Here is a 26,022-nt window from a genome sequence, read left to right as displayed (position 1 = left end):
GTTTTCCTGGCGACGTACTTAGTGCTCTTCTGGTGCAAGTTCGCTCTCCTGGGAGGAGAAGACACTATACATCCAGGCACATTCTATGTGGCCTGCGACATGGTGAGGAGGTGAGAGTACGTGCTTACACAGCCAATCTTGTGCAGCATCTACTACGGCCTGAAAGCCATGTCTAGCGGCAAAACCTATTAGGGAGATAAAGGGGGAAATGGCATAGTGGATGGCAAAGCCTTCTCAAGGGATTTTAAGAAGCCTTTCGCCATCCACGTGTGGTGCGTGTGAATCGCTTGAGCACAGCCGGCGCTGAACGTGGGCGGCTGCGGCGTTAACCCCTCACAGCATAACTCCTTGGGTTGGCATAGGGCATCGCATCTTGAGTCAGCAGTAGGTGATAGCCTGTTGATCGGGGCGACGACGTTGCACCTTGGTCGACGCATGGCGCTACTACTTTAGTGGGCAGATGGCTATAGCCTCCACCAGCACAGCCGTTGTTAAGTTTTAAGCAACCAGCAGGCGATACGCCATTACGAACGCAGCCGGTGCTTTGCCTTGGAAACCTAGATAACAGTAGCTTCATGACTTAGCATTTGTAGAAAGGACAGTCAGCGTCAGTCTTTATATACGTAGCAGGTGATAGCCTCACCTTTTGTCTAAGGCGGTAACGCTTCCCTTTAGTGACTTGCACACGGCAGTGAGACCTTGGCGTTTATCTTCATAGCCCAGCCTTCAGGCGCCGTTCTTGAAAGGAAGAACCTCCCACGGGTAGGGGAACTTGGCACCGACACATTTACCAGTGAAAGCTTGGTGAGGGATGAGCCCATCTGGCGCACCGATGCATTGTGTGAACCAAGGTGTCCTTTGAGTGTCACCTTTGTTAGTGACACCGTCCGCTTTGAGGTCAGAGAAGACATCGACGGGAATGTAAGAATGAAAATGTGGCCTCTGGTGAGGAGTTTCCTACCTTGGGCAAAGAGGATGGTGAAGACCCCGGGCTTGAAGTGGTCCTCTTTTGGTCTCCTGGTGCTAGGGGAGAACCAATATTTAAAAGGATATTACTCATGGACCATAAAAGTGTTAGGTCGATATCAGGGTATTTTGAAGTGCACTTCCCTACTAACCTCCATCTAGTGCTTGTCAGGCTACTATGACCGTTGCTCAACACAGTCAAGGTAATGTTGGAAACTTGGAGCCATGTTAGTAACACATGGCTGCTTGGCCATGGAGATGCAGCGATTTCACTGTTAGATCTGAACTTCATCGATGGGCTCCCACTCATCAGTGTTATGTACGACAAGCTCGTGGCCCTGAACTCAATCATTTTTGGAGGTGAACGGGTCGGGAAAGAAGAACCACCAGTTGGACTTCATAAACTATTTGGAATTTACCCGTTGCTTTGCTCCGAGTCCAAGAATGGACGCATCTCCTTCACCCAGTGGGTGGCATTCTTCTATGGAGACTGCATTGATGAAGTTGGTCTGAGCCCAAGGAGAAAGGGGAAAGCACCCATGAAGGGAACCCCTCCATATTTGAGTTGCAAAGTGGGAACGACCACGTTTTCCTGGCGACGTACTTAGTGCTCTTCTTGTGCAAGTTCGCTTTCCCGGGAGGAGAAGACACTATACATCCAGGCACATTCTATGTGGCCTGCGACATGGTAAGGAGGTGAGAGTACGTGCTTACACAGTCGATCTTGTGCAGCATCTACTACGGCCTGGGAGCAATGCCTAGGGGGAAAACCTATTAGGGGGATAAAGGGGGAAATGGCATAGTGGATGGCAAAGCCTTCTCAGGGGATTTTAAGAAGCCTTTCCCCATCCATGTGTGGTGCGTGTGAATGGCTTGAGCACAGTCGGCACTGAACGTGGGCGGCGTTAACCCCTCACAGCATAACTCCTTGGGTTGGCATAAGGCATTGCATCTTGAGACAGCAGTTGGCGATAGCCTGTTGATCGGGGCGGCGACGTTGCACCTTGGTCGACGCATGGCGCTACTACTTTAATGGGCAGATGGCTATAGCCTCCACCAGCACAGCCATTGTTAAGTTTTAAGCAACCAGCAGGCGATACGTCTTTGCGAACGCAGCCAGTGCTTTGCCTTGGAAGCCTAGATGACAGTAGCTTCATGACTTAGCATGTAGACACGACAGTCAGCGTCAGTCTTTATATACGCAGCAGGTGATAGCCTCACCTTTTGCCTAAGGCGGTAACGCTTCCCCTTAGTGACTTGCACACTGCAGTGAGACCTTGGCGTTTATCTTCATAGCCTAGCCTTCAGATGCCATTCTTGAAAGGAAGAACCTCCCACGGGTAGGGGAACTTGGCACCGACACATTTACCAGTGAAAGCTTGGTGAGGGATGAGCCCATCTGGCGCACCGATGCATTGTGTGAACCAAGGTGTCCTTTGAGTGTCACCTTTGTTAGTGACACCGTCCGCTTTGAGGTCAGAGAAGACATCGACGGGAATGTAAGAATGAAAATGTGGCCTCAGGTGAGGAGTTGCCTACCTTGGGCAAAGAGGATGGTGATGACCCAGGGCCTGAAGTGGTCCTCTGTTGGTCTCCTGGTGCAAGGGGAGAACCAATATTTAAAAGGATTTACTCATGGACCATAAAAGTGTTAGGCCGATATCAGGGTATTTTGAAGTGCACTTCCCTACTAACCTCCATCCAGTGCTTGGCAGGCTACTATGACCGTTGCTCAAACACAGTCAAGGTAATGTTGGAAACTTGGAGCCATGTTAGTAACACATGGCTGCTTGGCCATGGAGAGGCAGGGATTTCACTGCTAAATCTGAACTTCATCGGTGGGCTCCCACTCATCAGTGTTATGTACGACAAGCTCGTGGCCCTGAACTCAATCATTTTTGGAGGTGAACGGGTCGGGAAAGAAGAACCACCAGTTGGACTTCATAAACGGTTTGGAATTTACCCGTTGCTTTGCTCCGAGTCCAAGAATGGACGCATCTCCTTCACCCAGTGGGTGGCATTCTTCTATGGAGACTACATTGATGAAGTTGGCCTGGGCCCAAGGAGAAAGGGGAAAGCACCCATGAAGGGAACCCCTCCATATTTGAGTTGCAAAGTGGGAACGACCACGTTTTCCTGGCAACGTACTTAGTGCTCTTCTTGTGCAAGTTCGCTCTCCCGGGAGGAGAAGACACTATACATCCAGGCTCATTCTATGTGGCTTGCGACATGGTGAGGAGGTGAGAGCACGTGCTTACACAGCCGATCTTGTGCAGCATCTACTACGGCTTGGGAGCCATGTCTAAGGGGAAAACCTATCAGGGAGATAAAGGGGCAAATGGCATAGTGAATGGCAAAGCCTTCTCAAGGGATTTTAAGATGCCTTTCCCCATCCACTATGTGTACAGCTGGCTTAAGGCTTATTTCCCCAACACCTATACAAAAACTAGGGTGTTGAAGGAAACAATGCGTCCGTTTCTCTTGAAGATTACTTTGGAAAAAGGCGGTCTTCCATACTCTTGGCCATGTACGTAGCTTGTTCAACAATGGCCACCTCCACATGAGCGGGGTCGCCTTCCCGGTTGGATGCCTTACAGACCGCGCCTTTGCCGATGAACTAGAAAAAGAACATGGATGGTGCTCCCACTACTCATAAGGATCTCATATTCATGTTTAGCATTAGGGGTGGAGTTCTACCTTACCGCACCATCCATAGTGCCAAGCTCGAGGGGTATTTCCCTCATATATTCGCTCGGCAGCACGGGCTTGATCAAGGCTGCCCTTTCATAGTGTTCTTTGAGAAGCACTACAGTAAGATCAACCACAGAAAGAAGGAGAAACTGGGGACTCATTGTGAGACATGGCTCACGAGGCATGTTTGCACAGCTTGGGCCACATGCTTAGAGTTTATAAAGATTAACAAGTACGTGCTGCCGCACTTCGATAGAACGGTGCAAGCGATTGAGGCTCATGAACGCTGGTGGCGGATCACCAGTCATGCATACTGGGGGGTTGACCATCCTTGCAAAGGGGAAACCTGCCACTGGCGCTAGGGCACGTGGCAGAAGAAGATGGTGAAAACCCCTCCTTTGGGAGAGGTTTTCACCCTGGACTTCCCCTGGGACTGGAGAGACATTGGGAGGCCCCGACAAATTGCTGTGGACAAGTCTCTGTTGCAGTTTCTTGTTATGGAGAAGAAGATGGAGAGCATTTTCTACATCCTCTCAGCTATCTTCAGATGGAAGGAGGGCCGCAAGGTTCCTGGGTACGAGGAGCGGCTAGTCTAGGATCTAAACGAGTTGATAGGGAGCTGCGCTCAAAGTAGACTTGTCGCAAGCTCTTCTTGAGGGGGTTTTTTTGAAACTGTTGCACCTTCTCAGGCGAAGGGGAAAAAGAGGAAGCGGACTCCCCCAACCGTACCTCGTGCACCGGTTCGAATTACACCATGGGCTCCAAAGCGCAGGGGGGTCAAACTTCCAGTTGTTCGACAGTCAGCAGACAGTTCTTTGCCATCTGCTTCCTCGGAGTCCTACGTGTCTCCTATTATTTCCGCATCACCCTCTTCCCTTGAGGATTCGTCTTCCCTTTCACCTGAGCCCTCCTCTAGCTCTTCAGAGACTCATGTCGAAGCCTCAGATCCCATTGCTTCGGACGAGAAAGTGACATCCATGGCTGAGGGGGAGGGCCCAATCTTGATGGAGATCAACGGGGCTAATGAGGCAGGCGAGGCGGAGAAAGCCTCTGAGGCCCAGAAGGTTGCTGTGCCTACTGAGGAAGAGGGTGCAGTCATGGAAAGGGAAACCCCAGGAGAGCTTATTGTCATAGAGGAGGCTGGTGCCCCAAGGACTGAAGTGGGGCTACTCGAGCAGCAACTTCTTCAGGCGATGCAGAGGCAAGACATCCTTAAGGGGCTAATCTTAAGGGCCTAGAGACGGTAACCCCAATGGCGATAAGGGGTGGAGGGCCTTATCGCCACAAAAGCGGCAAGTCCCGCAGAAGAAGTGGTAGCTGAAATGGCTACCCTAGGGGACAAGGGCAAAGAAGAATAGGGGAGAGGCGTTGAACCTGCAAAGGCGAAGATGGCGGTTCAAGAAGAGAGGGAGCAGGGAGAAGAAGTTGGCCCTGAAAGGGCTGAGGCTACTTTAGAGAATATTACGGCTGCTCTAGAAAATGAGGGGCAAGGAGAAGAGGTGGCCTTGAATGGACCAAGCCTGCTAATGATTATTAGGCTAAAAGGCCAAACGAGGAGGCTGATATTGTGAGGGCTGAGCAGGTTGAGACTAGGGCTCCCTCTGAATCTACAAATGATGAGAGCTTGGGCTTCACAATCGCTCGAGAAGAGCCAGCAACTCACATGGTTATCATCCTTTTGTGCCCCACCATTGAGACTAATGCTCCTTCTATTGCAGCGGCCCCAGCAGCATTACCCAGGCTTAGTTTTAGTGGGATGTCTGGCATAATCATGGATATGCTTCATTTGGACGTGCAGAGACTAAAGGATCTGCCTCTTACTGAACTTGACAGTGCAATCCAAAAGCTAAGGCTGATCTCCCTTCCAGGGGGTGCACCAGAGGTCCTCTCATATTTCGACGGTGTTATAAACGAGCTGGAAGGGTGGAGAATAAAGGCCTTGCAGGAAGAAGCAACTGCGCAGTGGCTAGAGAGCTCGCAATTGCCCCATTTGGAGTCCTCACTCATACGCCATCGCGAACTAGTAGAAGCTCAATTACAGCAAAAGGATGCTGCAATCTCCAAGAGATCCGACCTTGCCGAGGAGGCCATCGCCCGCCACCACAAGGTGATGACCCTAAGGGCGGAGATATTAAAGCTACGCAAAACCTCGACAAGTTAGAGGAGGAGACTGCAGCTTGGGAATCAAAGGATAAGGTGCTTGCCAATAATATTTTGACTCTCGAAGACTCCTTGGAAGAAGGGCCTTCCTTGATGGAGCATGAGGCTGAGATGGTGGTAGAGTTGAAGGGACGCATTGAACAGGTTAGGGCAGCAGCCGCAACTTATAGGGGGAAGATCAATGAAGTGATTGATCGATTTTGACAGTGTCATCTTATGTTCCTTTCCTTTTCCTATATTCTTTTTATTCTAGCACTTGTAATATCCCCTTGCTTTATGAACAAAATTCTCTTTTTTTTTGCTTGTGTATTTATAGAATTGGGCCCAAACATGGGTGGATGCCCAAAAGTGGAACCTTTTTACAATTAGGTTTAGCATGTATTTATAGAATTGGGCCTAAACATGAGTAGATGCCCAAAAACTATCTCAATTGATAATAATTACAATTATTTTGAATTAAAATAAATTCTAAAAATGGGTGCAAAATGATTGTTTTACCCCTCCCTAAATAATTCATAGAATTTCAAAACAGTTCATGTTGCTGCCCTAGAACATACGTGTTCTTTCGTATATGATCCGGGGTTGCTCTGGTGCCCATTTGACTGAAAGATTATTGTTTTCTTATAGGGCTCGGCATGACGATCATTTTGATACTAACTTCGAGCCATAGATCGTGTTTTTAAGCCACGATCATGCAACTGGAAATTGAGACGAATCTTGAAAACTTCGGATTGATAGGGTGATCGTTCCTTGATGTTTTTCAGTGATTTCTTCAATGGATCATACTAATCATGTCATCACGATCATGTGTAACAAATGCAGCTCGATTTCATGCCTAGACAAAGATTTCACAAGTTTTGAGTTTTGGTCGGAATCTGGAATTTCTACGCCAAAATTTGCGATCACTTTATTAGCTTAATGTGTGAAATCCGACCGTTCATCATGTACGGGGTTCAGATCAATGGTAGCCCTAGACCTTACATACACGATGGAACTAGTCTTATATCAATCCAATGCATGAGCGCCTTGATTTGGTCGTTCGAGCGAGGCGTGTCGCTATTAATTTTCCTGCAACTTCTCTCTAGCGTTTCTTCTCGCTCGAGCGTCGTCAGGGAGCGTGCCACATATCAAAATTCTCATCTTGACAAGTGAGATATGGCTACCGAAAGTGACTATCTAAGACTGTAAAAACAACCACCTTTAATGGTGATTTGGTGTAGGGAGAGTGCATGGGAATAGTGTGCAGCTTACCTTTTTTTGGTCTTTTACCCATAACTTTGTCCTGGAGTGCCTAATTAAGCCGAAACTTGACTCGTACGGTTTTTGACCATACCGGATCAAATGAAGATAGTCTCACAGTAATTTGATATACCAAAAATAGAACTCTAGTTACGGGGTCCGTTTCAGGGTGCTAGAGAATAATTTTTCTGAAAATGTTTCTTTATTTGCACTGCCTTAAACATGTCAACTTGCAACAAAACTTGGTAGGTGGCCTTTTGAAGTGCTTAAGAACATTCTAACTCGTTCTGGGGCAATTTTGAGACTGTCGAGAATTCCGCTGTATGTCGAGGCTTTATTGATCGGCTTCTCTTTTTATTCCGCATTAGGGACCAAGACACTGAAAAATGTCTTCAAACACCCAACTCCATTTCTATCATTGGGATTGAGGTAAGATCATAACCACCGGCATCTTAACTCATCAGAACATATTACACTACCAACGGATGGCCCGTTGCGTAGTGTCTTAAATCAAAAGTCTCAGAAATCTCATATCACACTATCAATGGATGTCCCATTGCGTAGTCTATCATATAACAGTCTTATCATATCATATTTCTCCTACCAATAGATGTCCCATTGCATAAAGGTTCATATCAATATCACAGTCATATCATATCAGATTATAACCATGCACATGCATAACTCAAACATTCATTCACTCATGCCTAAGCATGTCAAATTACAATTTTTCAAGATTTCATGAGCATTCGCTATATCATAAGAATGCATATTCAATACTTCATAGCATGATAGAATTTTCATCATGAAAGCCTCTTAAAGTGCAGCATAATCAAAGACATATTGGTCAAAGAACATTCTTTCATAAAACAAACAACATCTCTGAAATCTCACTACAATTTATAACAGTGGCATATGCATGTAAACAGGGGCATAATTCCCAAATTTCAAGGAATTCATCATGGTTTCGAATTTAAACTTAAGGTAGACAGCCATATTTCAAATAAAAGTGGTTTGAGGTCATTTAGAAGCCATTTGATCAGTCAAAGGTTCAGTGCAATATATAGGCCATAGTTTTGGAAATTCCTGCAACTGATAACAGTGATATACCCACACAAATAGAGGCATAACTCTAAAACTATAAAGACAGTTTACGTGATTTTAAAACCAACTTTGAAATATACACACTATATTTTATTTAAAAGTGGTTTGAAGTCATTTGGACACCATTTGATTAGTCAAAGATTCAGTGAAAAATGAATGATAGTTATGTAATTTCTGCAACTTATGATAGTGATATGTCCACACAATCTAAGGCATAATTCCTAATCCATAAGGAATTTCAAGATATTTTCGAAAGATATTTTTAAGTATATACATCCATATTTCAAATAAAGGTAGTTCGAAGTTATTTGGACATCATTAGCCTAGTCAAAGGTTCAATATAAAATAGGCCATAGTTCTGAAAATTCTTGCAATTGATAACAGTGATATACCTACACAAACAGAGTCATAACTCTCAAACTATGAGGAATTTTGATGTAGTTTCAAAACCAAATTTTAAGTAGACACATCCATATTTTATTTAAAATTGGTTTTAAGTCATTTTCACACCATTTTATGAATCAAAATTTTGTTACAAAGGTCCCTAGAAATTCACAGTATTTGGCACATCTTATAAAATAATCACTAGCTCCCAAAATATAATGGATATTAACACAAAACCTTTTTCATCTTAATTTATACATGCAAGGGTTCTCTCCCACAAATTTTTATAACCAACAGAGTTATTTTCAGTACTAAATTCATCATGTCAATGAGGATCACAATTCTGTAATAACAGTGCACAAACAACACAATTCCACTTGCATGAAGCCATATTCTTGTCAAAATCACACATACATTGCTTAATTTTCACGCCTAAATCAAAACCATGTAAACATGAGTATTAAACCCACTTACTTGTGCCCAAAAGTGTCCTAATTTCCCCCACACAGGTCTCTTCTAAGCTCCTCAACAATAGCTCCTAGGGTGAAAGTTCTAAGTGTTGACAGTGGGTTCTCTAGGGTGAGAGAGTGAACAAAAGCTTGGGGGAGGAGAGAAGGGGCCTAAGTAGCTCAAGAGTGGGAGGTGGCAGCCCGAAATTGCTAAGTGGCACTCAGTGGCATGCAATTGGGCAGGCAACATGCAGCAGAGAAAAGGGCCGAAGACACGGGACGGGCTGCATAATGTTCGAATGAAGGCTCCCCCGCTTGTATCATGGGTACGAGCACTTCAAAACCCAGTGGCACTAACAGTGCCAGACCAGAGGCCACTCGACCAGACTCTATGCTCTGCGGTACCCCTAAACCGACCGGAATAGGGGCCAATGAGGCCACCATGACCACATCAGGGCCTCCTCCCTCACCCTCGATGGTGATCAGCAATGGCATTGCTAGAGAAGGGCACGAAACTAGAGAAACTCCAATTTTACGTGCTTATCTGCTACACAAAAAAGAGGAGAAGAAAAAATAAGAGCGGGGGGGTTCAAAAAAAAAAGACAACAGTGGTGCGCACAGCACACCAGCAGCATTGCTTGGAGGAGGAGTCGAGTTGGTGTCAGCCATGGTTCCAACTTGCAACGCTACTTGGACAAAGGCGAACGCCGCAAAGGAGGCCTATGCAGAAGGCACGAAAGGTGCTACTTTTTACTTGAGAAAAAAACCTAGGTAAAAAACGAAAAAACACCATCCCTCCTTTTATAAAGCCCAACGGCTGGAAGGGCCAGTCAATGAACCACCCATCCTCCAATCACAAGGGTACCAACGGCATACGAAGTGAAGCATCGAAGGCGGGACAGCGCAGCACTGCTGGCGTACGAATAGAAGCATCGCATGAGTTAAATCCCATGTGACTCATGGTACGGACGTACGAAAAGCACGCGAAGCGATGTGCTGCCTGGGTGAAAGATCATGTTCCGTCTCGAGGAAGCGATGAGGCCTACATTATCGTACCACGCCAACGCATCCTTCTCATTTACTGCTTCGCATGTATCATGCAGCTCATAGAAAATGGCGTACCTACCATCGACAAAACGTCGCCCAGACGTTACTCACTAGGCATCACGTTCAAATCTAGCGTCACCTTACTGTCTTACACCAGGCTCTGCCTCCTAAGTGGCACTCTCTCTCTATCCTTGCATCGGACTGCAAACGCTTCATTAGCTGGGCACCATCTTTGCAAAGACACGTCACCCCCCTTAAGTACCATTGATGCTCCCCCCGGTAGGTGCCTTCAACATTCCACCCCACGCGGGTGCTCTCAATACTCCACCCCCTACGGGTGCCATCAACACTTAACCCCCCGCGGATGCCTTCAACATTCCACCCCCCGCGGGTGCGTTCAACATTCCACCCCCCACGGGTGCCTTCAACATTCCACCCCATGTGGTTGCTCTCAACACTCCACCCCCCATGGGTTCCCTCAATGCTCCACCCCACACAGGTGCTCTCAATATTCCACCCCCGTGGGTGCCATCAACACTGTAACCCCCCGCGGGTGCCTTTAACACTTTACCCCACGCGGGTGCTCTCAATACTCCACCCCTCTGCGGGTCCCTTCAACATTTCACCCCCCGCGAGTGCCATCAACACTCCACCCCCCGCGAGTGCTCTCAATGCTTCACTCCCCACAGGTATCGTCAACAACACATTTCCTGCAGACTCCACCATCATCTGCCCTGCTCAGGCACACCCTGCCCAAGTCATAATAAAGCCACTCTCTTCGGGGCAACACCCCGTCCTGCACGGGCTCACTCTACCTCGGCCACCCACTGCTACATCAATCGGAGACAGAGCCACGCCAATCGAACTCCACTGTCAAGGCTCACTATGCTAGTAATCTCCCTCTCCTCTTAAAAAAAAAAAAAAACAAAGAAGCCAGGCACGGTGGAAACCACCACGAGTAAAGGAAAAAGAACTTCAGGCAGACATAGCCAACAAGGCTATGGGTAAAATCACCCAAAAAAATAGGGCCTGGAGAAAACCCGCAAGGACACCATGAGTAAAATGACAGGTGGGCATGGCCACAAAGCCATGAGTAAAATAGTCCTAACAAAAAAATCCGGGCATGGCAAAAACCCGCAAGGGCTCCATGAGAAAAAGCGGAAATCAAAAGCGTGGACATGACCTTGAAGTTAAGAGTAAAAATGCCCCAGTAAAAGGATTTGGTGAAAATCACTCTGTTAGCGCCATTTCCACTTGATTCAAGTGAAAACCTACAAGGGTGCTTGAATCAACTTAAATTTTCGACCTTAAAGCCAACTTCATTTTCCGACCCCAGTGCCACATAAAATTTTCGGCCCTAGAGCCAACTTCAATCTCAGGCCCCAGTGCCACAAAAAAAAAAACTTCTAGCCCTAGTGCCACTCAAAAAAAACTCATAGGCACCAGTGCCATTCAAAAAAAAAAAAACCCTCAGTCCCCAGTGCCACAAAAAAAAATTTCAGGCCCTAGAGCTAACTTCAATCTCCAACTCCGGAGCCAACTTCAATCTCTGGCCCCAGTGCCACAAAAAAATCTCCTGCTGTAGAGCCAACTTCAATCTTCGACCCCAGTGCCACAAAAAATCTCAAGCCCCAAAGCCAACTTCAATCTCCGGCCCCAGTGCCACAAAAAAAAAACTTCCTGCCCTAGTGCCACTAAAAAATCTTTCCATCCCCAAAGCCAACTTCAATATCCGGCCCCAGTGCCACAAAAAATCTTCGATCCTAGTGCCACTCAAAAACAATCTCAGGCCCCAGTGCCACACAAAAAAAAAAAACTTTCGGCCCCAGTGCCACAAAACATCTTCGGCCCCAATGCCAACTTCAATCTCCGGCCCCAAAGCCACTCAAAAATATCTCAGGCCCCAGTGTTGCATCCAATCTCGGGCCTTAGTGCTGCCACAAAAATGCCAACTTCCTCCCCTCCAAAACAAACACCAGCATCCAGGGTGAAGTCTCCTAAAATGAGACCGCCTCAAAAGCCACCTCCCTATCACGTTCGGGTAATTAGGGAGATCCCCAACTGAACCAGTAGGATGTGGACCGAAGAGGTACCCTGCCTGCCCTTCTCTCCTTCACAAAACAAATGCCAGCATCCAAGGTGAAGTCTCCTGAAATGAGACCGCCTCAGAAGCCCCCTCTCTATCACATACGGGTAATTCGGGAGATCCCCAACTGGACCAATAGGATGTGGACCGAAGAGGTACCCTACTTATTCACCACAACTTGGTGTTTCTATTTGGATAAGGATAAATCCCACAAAAAAGATCCCAACTAACTGGAACATCAGGACTTCCCCAGCCAGGATGGGTTCAAGCGCAAGAAAAAAAAAAGGGGGCCCCACCGGATAGGACATTAGGAGTTCTTGTTGATACAAAAGTTGTACACCCACCAAAGGCAGACCATCAGCGTGATCTCCAAGAAGCCACTTCGAACACCCCCGATCAAGGGAAAATCTCAGCAAGGTCTACCCCTCAAGGACTGTGCCAATGCTGGTGATCAAGAAAAAAAATATATTTGAGAGACAATAAACAAGTCTTAGCAAGGATTTGCCAGAGGAGCTACGACGTTAAAGTTTCTGAATGTTGCACTACTCGCTCTCTCGAAGCACAACATCCATCAGGGCAAGTTGTTGTATTTCATTTTTGACATACTTCCATCGCCCATGTGAATATGGGGAGAGCCGTCGACAGCTTGGTCTTACAGGTACACCAGACACCCGCAGACTAATGTTGTATCGAAAAATAAAGCCTTGGGCCACATGACCTGGGTTCGGTGCCATCGCACCAAAGAAGGCCCCTTCAACAGTAGCCCTTTGCTAGTGGCTACAGAGTTGTACCGGGCCAATTCCATGGCACTCAGAATGTCGAAAAGCCCTGGGGACCAAATTTGAGTTCAATCAGACCTCCCCGAAGGGGTCTACGCCCATGCGGCCTCACAACTGACGGGTTTCACATTAGCATAGTGCGGCTTCACCAAACCAGCCCTCAAAAATGGGGACTGCGACATCACTTTTCGAGAGCCAACCCACGGTGCGTTCCTCTAAAATCGGAGAGAGCTCCAAAGTTGATATATTCTAGATCACGCCAGCCCCGTCATTTTGACCTCCAGCACACACTGTGGTGTGATCGAGTAACGCAGTGCTTCGAGGAAGAAGATGTCCACATAACCAGAGGGAGAACCAGGGTTCACAGAGAAGAAGCCTCGGATTCCATGAAGCATAGCTCGACATCCAAACCTTGAATCACTGCGAGGACAAGTTCAATGCAACCACTTCGCGAGGAGCTACACACTAGTACAACTCTTGCATTCAATTCAAGGTCTAATGAATGCAAGTCCCCAGGTCACCAGAGAAGTAAATCCTGTAAGTTGCTGGAATTCCTGATAAACCCCCAAATTAGGCCAATGCACGAACCAAGTCCAAATCAACTAAAAATTGATGCAAAACGACTACAACAGCCTCCTCTCTGACTTGCAAGCAGAGCTAGGAACCAAAACAACACAGCTTGAAGAAGCATTGGCAAACGAAGTTCACAAATCTAGTCGGAATTTCACCCCAACGAAAAAGGGCATCACAACACGATTCAAGGGCATCAAAATGCTCACAATCGAGAGGACATTAAAGAATGCTGCTGAAACAGTTGAACCATTCCACAAGTTGCAAAACAAGCTTCCAAGGTGTCGTCATGGTGGAACAACCTGCATGCATGGACGTTTTCATCATTCGTGTAAAAGATCTCAAGGAGATTTTGATCATTTGCGCCTAATTTCAGGATTCATTTCTAATTTCTTAAAATATAATTAAGCTTAGCTTTTGAGCATTTACCCCTGTTTGCGAATCCTTTATATAAGAAAGCTTAACCCATTTGTAATGGGAGGAAAAAAGCCACCTCTAAAAGGGCCCTTTTTGAAGCTCCAATACCCTCCAAAGGCTGGGAAGAATCAAGCCTAGGTTGCGCTTACCTCATTAGTTCATTTTCCCTTGTAAGTCCCCGATCCCCTGATCCCCGTAGGCACCCCGGCTGCGTAGGTCACTTCTCTCTCTCCTAAGTTGAGCCACCCCTTTCTCTTTCCCTCTCACTCTCACCTCCGCAGGTGACTTCATCGGCACGGCAGCCCGCGTCTGCCCTCAAGCCTACAGACGTGAGTAGACCCATGGATCTCAACCCTCGGGTTTCCTCACACCCCCTTTAGTGGCCAGCCAGTCCCCTCGGGAGGGCAACCAAGGAGGAGGGACATTTGGATCCCATGTCAATAGCGTAGAGAGAGAAGATAGAGGTTGTGAGCTTGAAGAGGGCCACCATCCAAACCGCGCTGACAAGCAGCCGATGGGCTTCATAATTTTTCTAAGAGGGCAATCCGCATGGGCATGTCCAAGCGGCATAAAGAGCGTCCGTGCTTCAATCGCAAAATCTCTCTCACCATTGGCACCTATCCACAAGTAGGAGGGCCCATGCACGCCACGCGCCAGAGCTTCACGGTTGTTCGAGAGAGTGTTTCTGCCTCTTGAACCTAGGGAAACCTGGACCGCGATGACATCATTGGTAGATTCCAGTCTTGGGTAATTTTCGGATCGTTAGGATGCTGCTGCCTACCAAAAATCAGCTGATTTGGGCAGTCTGGGCTGGGCGACACACTGCTAATATTACCCAAAACAAAACTTCCAAAAATGGAATTTTTCCAGTTCTGAAAGGATCTAGGGGATGTCAAGATGCTACCTGCAAAAATCAGGCAATCAGTTTGGCCTGGGTGAGCTACTAGTGTCGCCTGAGCGACACTACCAGTGTCTCCCTGACCAAAACTACCCAAAATGGCAGGTTTCCAGTTCTGGGGGGATCTAGGGGCTCTTGTGATCCAACCTGCCAAAATTTGGGTCAAAATGAGGTGTTTTGCTATTTTTAGTGATTTGTTTACTAAAACAAGGCATTTTACAGGATTCTAAATCACATGGCAAGATTATCGACTATGATGGTCTATGGTTCGAGAGTTTACTAGGATAGTGTGGTCCTAAGGGTAAAGAGTATCACAAAATTTTCTAGTTTTAAAAATGGGGTGCCTATAATAAGTGTGACATACCAACCTTGAGACGTGAACCCTTTTGTTTACTTTAAACGCTACATTCCTTAAAAAGATGCATGAGGTTTAATAAACCCAACGTTTTAGTGATAACTATCCATTGGGGATTGATGATCTGCTGAGAGGTTGGTTAACAGCAGGGGTTAGTACAAAGGGTAGGGTCATTTGGAAAACATCCAAGACTATTGTGGAATGGGAAATATGGAAAGAGATGAATAGATGTTTTGAAAGTAAAAGCTTATCTTTGATTGAACTGATAAAAACATTCGTGTGGTGATTGCTGAATTTTAAGTATTAACAAAGAATGGTGGGGTGTTTTGAGATTGGATATGTTGTATAATCTCAATGTGCTTAATAGAGAGAAATATGTGAAGAAAATCAGAATATGCTAATGGAAATGCCCAAATATTAGTTGGGTTAAACTTAATTTTAATGGATTTTCATTGGGAAACCTTGTTCAAGAGGATGTGAGAGATATAGTAAGAGATTGGGCAGGTAAATTCCTATTGAAGTATCATGGACCTATAGGGGTAGAGACTGAAAATGAGGTTGAGCTTCGTGCAGTGCTTCAAGGGGTTAAATTGGCAAAGGAATTTAAAAAACCAGTGGAAGTATAAGGGGATTCCATGAATATTGTTAAATGGTTAAAGAAGGAAGTTATTTATCCATGGAGGTTCTATACTTTAATGTATGAGCAGAGGTTTAAAAAATAGATTGGTGCCCCAAATCGAGCACCCCAACGGATCGGTGAATCGACGATCTGGATTGGGAATCGGCCGAATTTGTCAGATTAAGCCTTAAAAAAACCCCAACAAAAATATTAAAATTCATTATAAATGTTGCTTTTTAGGAATTCACTAAGAAATGGGGGTACAACTGTTAACCATTAAATTTACATCACATAAAGGAGAAGCATAGAATTATCATGTATGAAGATCATCATACATGGACTACAATAAAGCATAAAATTCATAAAATACGACCTAATAATAAAATGAAAGATGACATTGTTCTTCATCTTGGTCACGCTAGTGCCATTGATTGAACCAGCGTTTTAAAAATCGCCGAGTCGAACCGGACTCGCCCGGTTCGACTCGGAATTCACGAAAAAGGGACCGGATCGGTTCAAAAACCGGGAATCGTCCGGTTCTAGAGAGAACCGGACGATTCCGCACAGTGACTCGCCGATTCACTGTGCGGAATCGGCGAGTCCGTGAAGAACACGGGTTGCACAGTGTTCTTCACGGATTTTTTTCAAATTTGTCATTTTTTGATCACTTTTTTTGTTTTTTTCGGCACGTGATCTGTTTTTCAGGCTGTAAACAGCTTTATTCAGCTTTTTTAACGATTTAATGGTGGAAAAATTGGTTGTTTTAGGATCAAGAAAAATTCGGGGTTTAGGGTTTCCGCCATTTTTGAAATTTCATGCCAAATAGGGCATGAATCTTTCAAAATTTGTTGGCATATTGATCTTAAAGCTGTGAATCAAAAGATTTTGTTACTAATTTGTGAAAATCGTTGAGAAAAACAGACTTTTTTGGAGATTGAAGGCTTCGGTTCACAAAAACAGGTAAGAACTTTGGGTTTTTTTGTTTTTCCGCCATTTGATTTATTTCATGGCATATTTTGAACAAAATGAGTTCAATAATTAGGTTTTTTAATCTTTATTGTGTCTAGTATGATTTAAAATTTTTAATTTTACGTAATCTGGTCAATTACAGCAAGAAATTTGATATGAACAGTGAGATGTCAGGGGAAAAAAATTCCGCTGTTTTTTTTTTTTTTTTTCCGCCTTTTGATTTTGTTTTCATGATATATTAAAAATAATGTGTTAAAAATTTAGGTTTTTGATTCCTTATATTGTTGTTTATCAGAAAATATAGTCAATTGGATGTAATTTATTCACTTGGAGGTGAATTTTTGAGTTAAAATCGCTTATGTAAAACAACTCTGTGAAGAACAAATTTTTTTTTTTTTTTTTTTTTTTTTTTTTTTTTTTTTTTTTTTTTTTTTTTTTGCCCATGATAGAATTTTTTGTAATCTATGATCGAATTTTTTGTAATCCATGATCAAAATGTTTGTTTTTTTTTCTTGTAATCCATGATCGAATTTTATTTTTTATTTTTTATTTTTGTAACCCATGATAGAATTTTTTGTAATCCATGATCGAATGTTTTGTAATCCATGATCGAAATGTTTGTTTTTTTTTGTAATCCATGATCGAATTTTTTGTTTTTTGTTTTTTATGTAACCCATGATAGAGTTTTTTGTAATCTATGATTGAATTTTTTGTTATCCATGATGTAATTGTTTTTTTCTTTTTTAGTAATCCACGATCGAATTTTTTGTTTTTTTTTGTTTTTTTTTTTTGTAATGCATGATCGAATTTTATGTAATCCATGAACGAATTTCTTGTAATCCATGATAGAATTTTCTGTAATCCATGATCGACTTTTTTGTAATCCATGATCGAATTTTATGTAATCCATGATCGAATTTTTTGTAATCCATGATCGAATTTTCTGTAATCCATGATCAACTTTTTTGTAATCCATGATCAAAATGTTTGTTTTTTTTACTTGTAATCCTTGATCGAATTTTTTGTGTTTTTTTTTTTTTTGTAACCCATGATTGAATTTTTTGTAATCCATGATGGAATTGTTTTTTTTTGTTCTTGTAATCCACGATCGAATTTTTTGTTTTTTTATGTTTTTTTTTTTTTTTGTAATCCATGATCGAATTTTATGTAATCCATGATCGAATTTTATGTAATCCATGATCGAATTTTATGTAATCCATGATCGAATTTTTTGTAATCCATTATCGAATTTTTAGAAAATTTATGAATTTTTTTTTTTAATCCATGATCGAACTTTTTGAAAATTTGTTAATTTTTTTTTTAATCCATGATCGAATTTTTTGAAAATTTGCTGTACTTTTTTTTTTTATTTCTTTTTATCCATGATCGAATTTTTTGAAAAATGATGATTTTTCGAAAAGATGTGAAAATCGTGATAAAGTTTTGATTATCATGATGTATTAAACATTTAAACCTAATTTTTAATTTTTATTGTTTGAGTTTGCTGTAATTTTTTTTTTTTTTTTTTTCATGATCGAATTTTTTGAAAATTGATGATTTTCCGAAAAGATGTGAAAATCGTGACAAGGTTTTAATTATCATGAGGTATTAAACCATATTTTAAATTTTTATTGTTAAAGTTTTTGTTGAAAAAATTGTATGTTGATGGATTATTTATGCAAAAAAATGCATGTTATTATATTTTCAATACAAAACTGTATTTTTTTTATTTGTTGTTCATGGATTTTTAAGTTGGAATGAATGATGTTAGCCGGCTCTTTGAAGAATTGTTTTTATTATTAATTTTTTAATGCAAAAAATGTATGTTCTTGATAATTGAGTTGTAGCCATGCTTGGAGCTTGCATTTTGTATTATTCTAAATGTTTGTAATTGATATGTACGAAATATTATTGTCAAAAAAGGTATTTTGCAATAACAAATAACAACGAATATGACTACATGAACTACCGCAACATATTATCACTACATATTGTGATTATTTTTCTTTTTGAACTGTCAGGTTAATTTAAACTTTTTACATCTTAAAACAGTTGAATCATGTCAAGATCTATAGAAGACCCTGCATGGCAACATGGGGTCAGACTTGATCTCAACAAGAAAGACAAAATTATTTGTAATTACTGTCAAAGAGTGATAAGTAGTGGGGTACATAGGTTCAAGCAACACTTGGCAGGGGTTAAGGGAGAAGTTTCTGCATGCACTAGTGTCCCTAGTAATGTAAAAAAACAGATGGTGGCAATTCTTAATGCTAGCAAAGGTAAAAAAATTGCCAAACATAGGACATATCAATATTCGCATATTCATCCAAAAACATGAAAATTCTTAATGGAGTACCCTCATTTTTTATTGAATTCCTAAAAAACAATATTTATAATGAATTTTAATAATTTTTTCGGATTTTTTTGAAGATTTATTCTGACCGATTCACCCGATTCCGATCCGGACCGCCGATTCGCCGATCCGGATCGCCGATTCGCCGATCCGGATCGGTTTTTGAAAAGCCCGATCCGGGTCACCGATCCGGTTTTTAAACCATTGGATTGAAGTCATGTGACAATTCATTGACTTGATCTAGAAACGAATCATCCAAATTAGTGGGCACCTAACTATACCCAAATCTTTGAATGTTAGTGTTTTGTTGCGCTTCTAATCCAAAATCCCCGAGGCTTATCCATCCTTCATGCTCACCTACACTGTCATGCTAGTCCCTACCCTCTTGTTGTTGGGATTCGATATGTGAATAATTAGGTTGGGATAGAGTGGCCTCAGAATTATCATCTCTCTCATTTTCCCTTATACCCCATTTCCACTCTCCCTCATTAGGTGTAATACCACTGAGATCTCCGACGAATTGTTGATATGTTAGTCGGTTGCTTCATCTTTCATGTTGTTTATCACTTTCTTCAAGATCTTCTTCACCGATAGCCTCAAGGAACGCTCTCTTATGTAACATTGGCTCATCTTCCTCTACTACCCATTGTTCTGCTGTATCTCTGATAAATATTGTGCCCAAGTCTAGCGGCCTGTAGTCTTCAAGCTTCTATCTTATTTGCCGCTCTTGGAGGTTTAAGTTGTAATGAACGTAGACTAGTTTATGAAGCCTCTCTGAAGCAAGTTGATTCTTCCTAATAATGTGCACCTATTGAAACGTACTCCAATTTCGTTCATACCCAATAGCAGAACATGTTTGGGAGAGCACCTTGATTTTTATCGTCCTTAGGTGAGGTGCATCACTACCATATATCTCACACCATTCAGCTGGATTAAAATGAAAAAAGCATTATAAGGGCAAGAACAATTCATAAGATTAAAGATATGAAAGAATAAAATATTAGTTAGGGGTTAACCTAGATCCATCTTAGTTCGAGAATTCCTGGCAAGTCTAGTTGTGAAGGATCCTACAGTATCCCTGCACATAGAATGCTAAAACAAAAATTTCGTTTCAGTGCATTAGTTTTTCCTCACAAATACAACAACTCAATGAAGTTCTTACCCAAATATTAAATATTACCTCGTCTTGCCACTACCTAGTTTCGCTGGCTTCTCTCCAGTCTGGCAATAATATACCCCTTCCATAATCTTATGAGGATGTTCAGGTGTTAAATAGAAAAATTTTGGGTTGAAATAGTAACCTAAAAAATACATAGATAGAGAAAAGTCATTTAAATTTTCATTAAAAAAATATTTTAAAATTAAACATTCTAAGGATATAAATATATATGTACCTGCATAATGAATTGGATGGCCAAATTTGGTGTTCCATCTTCTTTCTATAATCTCAATCACTTTATTAGCAAAACTACACTTCTCCCCAATAGCTGATTTGGCCCTCTCGATACCTTCGTAAAGCATGCCTATGGTAGCTTTCTTATCAACATCCACCATTCTTAACACCGTGACCAAAGGGGCAGTGGCCTCTACGACACTGGAAACCTATCTGTGACTATGCCCTCCACTTTTAGCCCATTACTAGATTTCGAGAGGCAGTCATTTGACCACTTTTTGCTGGTAAATAATCTCTTCAATGCAGCTTGGGATTCTTAAATAGAGTCCACAATCAAGTAATTTGTCGCAAAGGGGGTTATGGCAGGCTTGATTATCTCTTTTTTCTCAGATTATTCTCTGAAAAAAGTAAGATTTTAGGGTGGTTATCTATAAATATTGACACGAACCTTGCTGCCTCTAGAGTCTCCTTCACAATTTTCATCTCGCCGATCTCCTCTAACATAAGATTGATGTTGTGTATAACACACAGGGTCCATACTAGATGTTTCCTCTTATCCATCAACTTGCTGCCCGTAGAAACACAAGCACCCGCATTGTCCATAATAAATTGGACCACATGCTTATCTTTCACTTCCTCCACTATCTGGTCGTATAGTCATACCAAGAAGTTTGCATCCTTCTTTTTCCCTGAGACGTCTTTGCTAGACAAAAAGGTTGTACCTTTTGGGGAATAGGTCAAGAAGTTAAGATAATCATTTTTGCTAACTTTATTCAACCAACCATCACTCGTGAGAGTAATGTCTGTTCTTGGTCAACCCTTTTTATATTCTTCAATTCACTTCCTAACTTCCTCTACCTCTTCATCCAAGATCGGCCCACTAAGCTCATATACAGTTGGGGGTTTTACCCCCGGCCTGGCTCTCTGGATTGCGTTGACCATAGGTAGGAAATATGGGGCTATTGGCTGCATCAAAGGGGATTCCTTTAGCGTACAATTTTTTACCAACATATCTGCCCAACATGTTCCTTGTACTTTTCACCATGCCTTTGAGGGTCATCTGTTGTGACTTGGGCTTTGAAAGAAATGGGTCTATACAACCATGACTTTCAACACTAGTGCTCCTAGATAAACCAAGAATAATTTTTTCAACGTCTGATGCCTCTGGATACATATTGCCACCAACCCCTCCATACATATTCGAGTTGGACCCGCCATACATGCTCGAGCTGGCCCCACCATCCATGCTTGAGCTGGGCCCTCCATGCATGGCCATAACCATCAGGCATTCCGAACTCACTTTCTCTCTAGTACATTTCGTACAAGCTCATTCTTGTGTCCATCTTCAAGTCATGATTATATTGCTCTTCTGGATTCATTCCGCTCGATGGCGTATATAAGTCTGCTATCTCCTCATTCATCCTCTGTTTTGCGACTTTTTTTACCCTTGATATCCTTGAGAATGGCCGCCATCTGTTTTTTTACATTGCTAGGGACACTATTGCATGCAGAAACATCTCCCTTAACCCCTTGCCAAGTGTTGTATGAACCTAAATGCCCCACTACTAATCACTTTTTGGAAGTAATTATAAATAATTTTATTTTTTTTATTGGGATCAAGTCTGACCTCATGTTGCCATGTAAGGTCTTCCCTGGAATTTGTCATGGTTCAACTGTTTTAAGATGTAAATGGTTGAAAATGAACCTGACAATTCAACATGAAAACTAATCATCATGTGTAGCTTTAAATTCAACATGAGAGAACTTAGAACATACATATACTCGGTTTGGTAGACTTAGTTCTAAATTCTTTAAAGGCGTGTTTGATCGGTGGAAGCCAAAAAATAGGGGAGTGTGGCTTTCCCACATTTTTGTGGCAAAGGGGCCTTCCACCTTTCAAACAAGCCCTAAGTTACTAGAAATCCTTGCCAAATTTTTTTTAGAATGAAAAACCCTTGCTGAATTATTTGATGTTTTCTAATTATTCTATTTTTTTATTAAATGCATTTTTTTATTATCCACTGTTGACCTACCCATATTTCCCTACAGTGTTGGTTATTTCCCATTATAGACAACATGTTTTCCAACAAATTATCTTTTGAATCTTTCTTTAGTGTCACTGCTATCAATCTAAGAGGCAACATTCATAAAGCACAAAGTATTGATCCCCATCTAATGAAGACACCATAAGCCCACAACTAGCACATCATAGCACATGTTTTAGCCTACAATACCTGCATCAATCTAACCACTCCAATTTCCCTAAAGATAGGAACCATGAGGTCTGACCATGCCCATACTAAATAGACCACAACAAACACCATATTTAACCAATGGATGTGAGTGACACTATTATCTATACATCAAACACCTAATATAGTTGGTGCAGGCTCCAATAATTGAATTTGAAGTAATAAAAAAGATTTTAAGCAAGGACTTCAGATAAACCATAAATCATGAAAGAAAACGCAAGACCCATTCATTTTCTATACATCAAAAATCTAATGTCGTTGGTGTAGAATACAATAATTAAATTTGAAATAATGAAAAAGAATTTTAGTCAATGAACTTTAGATAGATCATAAATCATGAAAAAAAACCAGTTAAGTATTTTACAATGCAAAGACCCATGCATTTGTAATCAGTTAACAATGAAACTGAAAACACAACACATGATTCAAACCTATAATATGGAAATAAAGCAAAACTAAGTACAATAGTGAATAGAAGAAATAAAAGTGAAACCTAGAATCAAGAAAAAAAATTTCTCACAATCACATAATATCAATAACAAATTAAAAATACAAATTTTTATTGCATGATAATTATACATTCATGGCATAATTATGTATTAATCAAAGTTTAATTATATTTTAGTGCATTAATAAAATTGACAATAAAATTAAAAAATACATATGCATACCTCAATTTCGAGCAACCTTCGATTTCTTGCAAATTCGAGCAACTAGTGTTGCTTAATCTCACAAAAAGCCTGCAATAGTTTATGAAGATCAAGATCATCAGCAAAACCCTTCTGTTTTCAAGAAAAATTTCGGCCTATATCGATCAAGATCTCAAGATTGGCAGAATTTTTTTTTTCGTCAACTGTTCTTCACAAAATCCCTCTGATTTCGTGAAAAATCGATCAAATCAAGCAAAAAGCATGCAATAGCTTATGAAGATCAGAATTCCAAGCAAAACCCCTCTATTTTCAAGAAACTTTTTGCCCATATCGATTCAGATCTCAAGATTGGCGGAATTTATTTTTCCACCAACGGTTCTTCACGAAACCTCTGATTTCCTAACAAATCAGCCTCCAATATTTACTGAATCACAAAAAAAAAATACTACAATCATCTATAGAAAATGATTTCCTTAAAAAACCCTCTGATCCAAACAAAAAACATACAATATTTGGGAAGAAATCTCAAGAATGGCAGATTTAGGGTTTTTTGTGAAAAATGAAAAACAAATTGTGATTCAATCGTCTGAATTCCTTATTTTATAATGAAAAAACGAATAATTTCACACAATAATGCAATGAAAAGGCTGAAAATTGAAGAAAAACTGTAGTCTACAACAATCTCGTGACGTTTTTTTTGTCTCAGCACTGTTCATTTGTGTTTTGGCCACGACTCGGGCGGTTCTCTCTAAGACTCGGTGGCGATTTACTGTTACGAATCGGACAGTTCCCGATTTTTCGCCTAAAACGACGCAGCTTGGGTGATTCCCGTGTCGACCCGTCGAGTTGCCATTTTTTTAATCTTGGTCTGAAGTGTAAGACTGTTGTATGGAGATGGAGTGTAATGTTAGATATGTTTATCGAGAAAGTAATATGAAGGCAGATGGACTTGCAAAACTAGGTGCGCGTGATAGCAGTTTAATTGTTGAAAGATTATGAGTAGCAGGTTTGTTTTACTTGTTTGGCTGTTTGTTTTGTGTGTCCTTGGTTGTAGCCTGGAGGTTTAATTATGTTGTAAAGTTGGTTATTGTGTTGATTAAATAAAATGACTGTTCTTCAAAATAATAATAATAATAATAAACCCAACATGAGTACAAGAGGTTTAATAAACCCAACTTTAAAAGAGAAGAAAACATAAGTGCAATGACAATAATAATAGGAAATGTATATAATGAGATTATTTACTTTTGTAAAAAAAATGAATCAATTCTGTACTTCAATTAATTCGGGAGAAGACTTCGGACTTTTAAAAAATTAAATATAAATAAAATATATATTTATACATAAAATATATTAAAATAATAAAAAATTAAAAAATTTCATAAAGAAAAAAAATATATTGCTTTGATATTCAATGGTTCAATTTGTTTTTATCAATGAAGGTAAATGTAGTTTAATTTTTTTACATTATATGGAAGCCTAAAATGTAACTTACAGTATTTTTCAACTAATAAGTTTTAACCAATGTTAATAACGTAATTTTACTTGTGTAGACTACGGCTTTTTCCCACAAAGTGCAGGACATCCTCCGCTTTGTATAAAACGGTCAAGACCCATCTTGGCTTGAGCCTCGAAGTCCTCTCGTAGGCGGCTGTAAAGATCCTAAAAAGACCTCCAATCGGATGTCTTAAACTTTTTCAAAATCCTAAAGAGAAACTCATTTTTGGTAGATATGACGATTATGTCCGTCATAGTACAATGAATCTCAACAATCCAATAAACTATACATGAGGTTGCATGTCATCAAGTCGTTTTGTTTCGACGAAGAGGCCAAAGCTTCTGCTGAAGCGGCTGAATAAGACTAAAGCGACCTGAAGCAGGCCAAAGTTGATCGAAGCTGCAGCATCGAGCATCGCATCACTTTGGTCTAGATCTAAAATCCAAAGGCTTGAGCCTTTTTTGCCGAACTGAAGCGAATCTAACAACACTAATTACGACTACTATTTCTCGTTAGATGCAGAATCCGGTAGGTGAGAATGTGTCATTGACTTGGCACGATATCCCAAACAAAATTTCTCAATTGTTGTGACACACTTCACTCCATTAAATATTACATCCAATGGCTAAGAATGATTGTGACCTCTTTATACAAAAAATAGATGGTCTCATAGTATACAATCCTATAAGAATAAGTTTATGATCCAAAAATTTGTCGAGACACACCAACTTTTCAAAGGCATGATATAATGTTTCCAATTAGAGACAATGGTATAAGAGGATCATGCAATTTTTGTGACCCGTTACTGTTATTGATTGCTTTTGGTTCTTCTAGATAAAGTTCCATTTTAAAGTACATCCACAAAGAGTGGCGATGAGAAAAAAAAAGAAGAGAAGATTTAGAAATTTTCAAATTTAACCAGTTACTTTTGAACGAGAAAACATCAGGTTATAATGAAGCAAAATAAAATTTAGAAAACAAAAAAAAATAATAATAGAGCAATGTCTCTAATGAGGGAGTTCCACAAAAACCATACGGAAAAATAAGGAAAAAAAAGTTTTAATCCTTAGACTTATGCAACTTCATTACCGTAAAAATACAAATGAAAATAACAAAAGTATTTTGATAAATTAATTTTCAATT

The 26,022-nt window shown here is 41.3% G+C and overlaps 1 long non-coding RNA gene across 1 annotated transcript in view; it reads right to left on the bottom strand.

Moving 5' to 3' along the window:
- LOC110007445 (uncharacterized) overlaps positions 1-24,464 on the bottom strand; it is a 33,081-nt gene extending 8,617 nt beyond the window's left edge. Inside the window, exon 1 of the long non-coding RNA XR_002281259.2 lies at positions 23,403-24,464. This is a non-coding gene — a long non-coding RNA (uncharacterized LOC110007445). The remainder of the gene's footprint in view (positions 1-23,402) is intronic.
- Positions 24,465-26,022: the final 1,558 nt, after the last annotated feature.

The sequence above is a fragment of the Amborella trichopoda genome, chromosome 9 (genome assembly GCF_054954075.1).
Source record: "Amborella trichopoda isolate Santa Cruz 75 chromosome 9, AtrichopodaSantaCruz75HAP2 v2.0, whole genome shotgun sequence".
Lineage (NCBI taxonomy): Eukaryota > Viridiplantae > Streptophyta > Magnoliopsida > Amborellales > Amborellaceae > Amborella > Amborella trichopoda.
The sequence above is the reverse complement of the archived record's forward strand: the minus strand, read 5'-3'. Positions and strand labels throughout refer to the sequence as shown.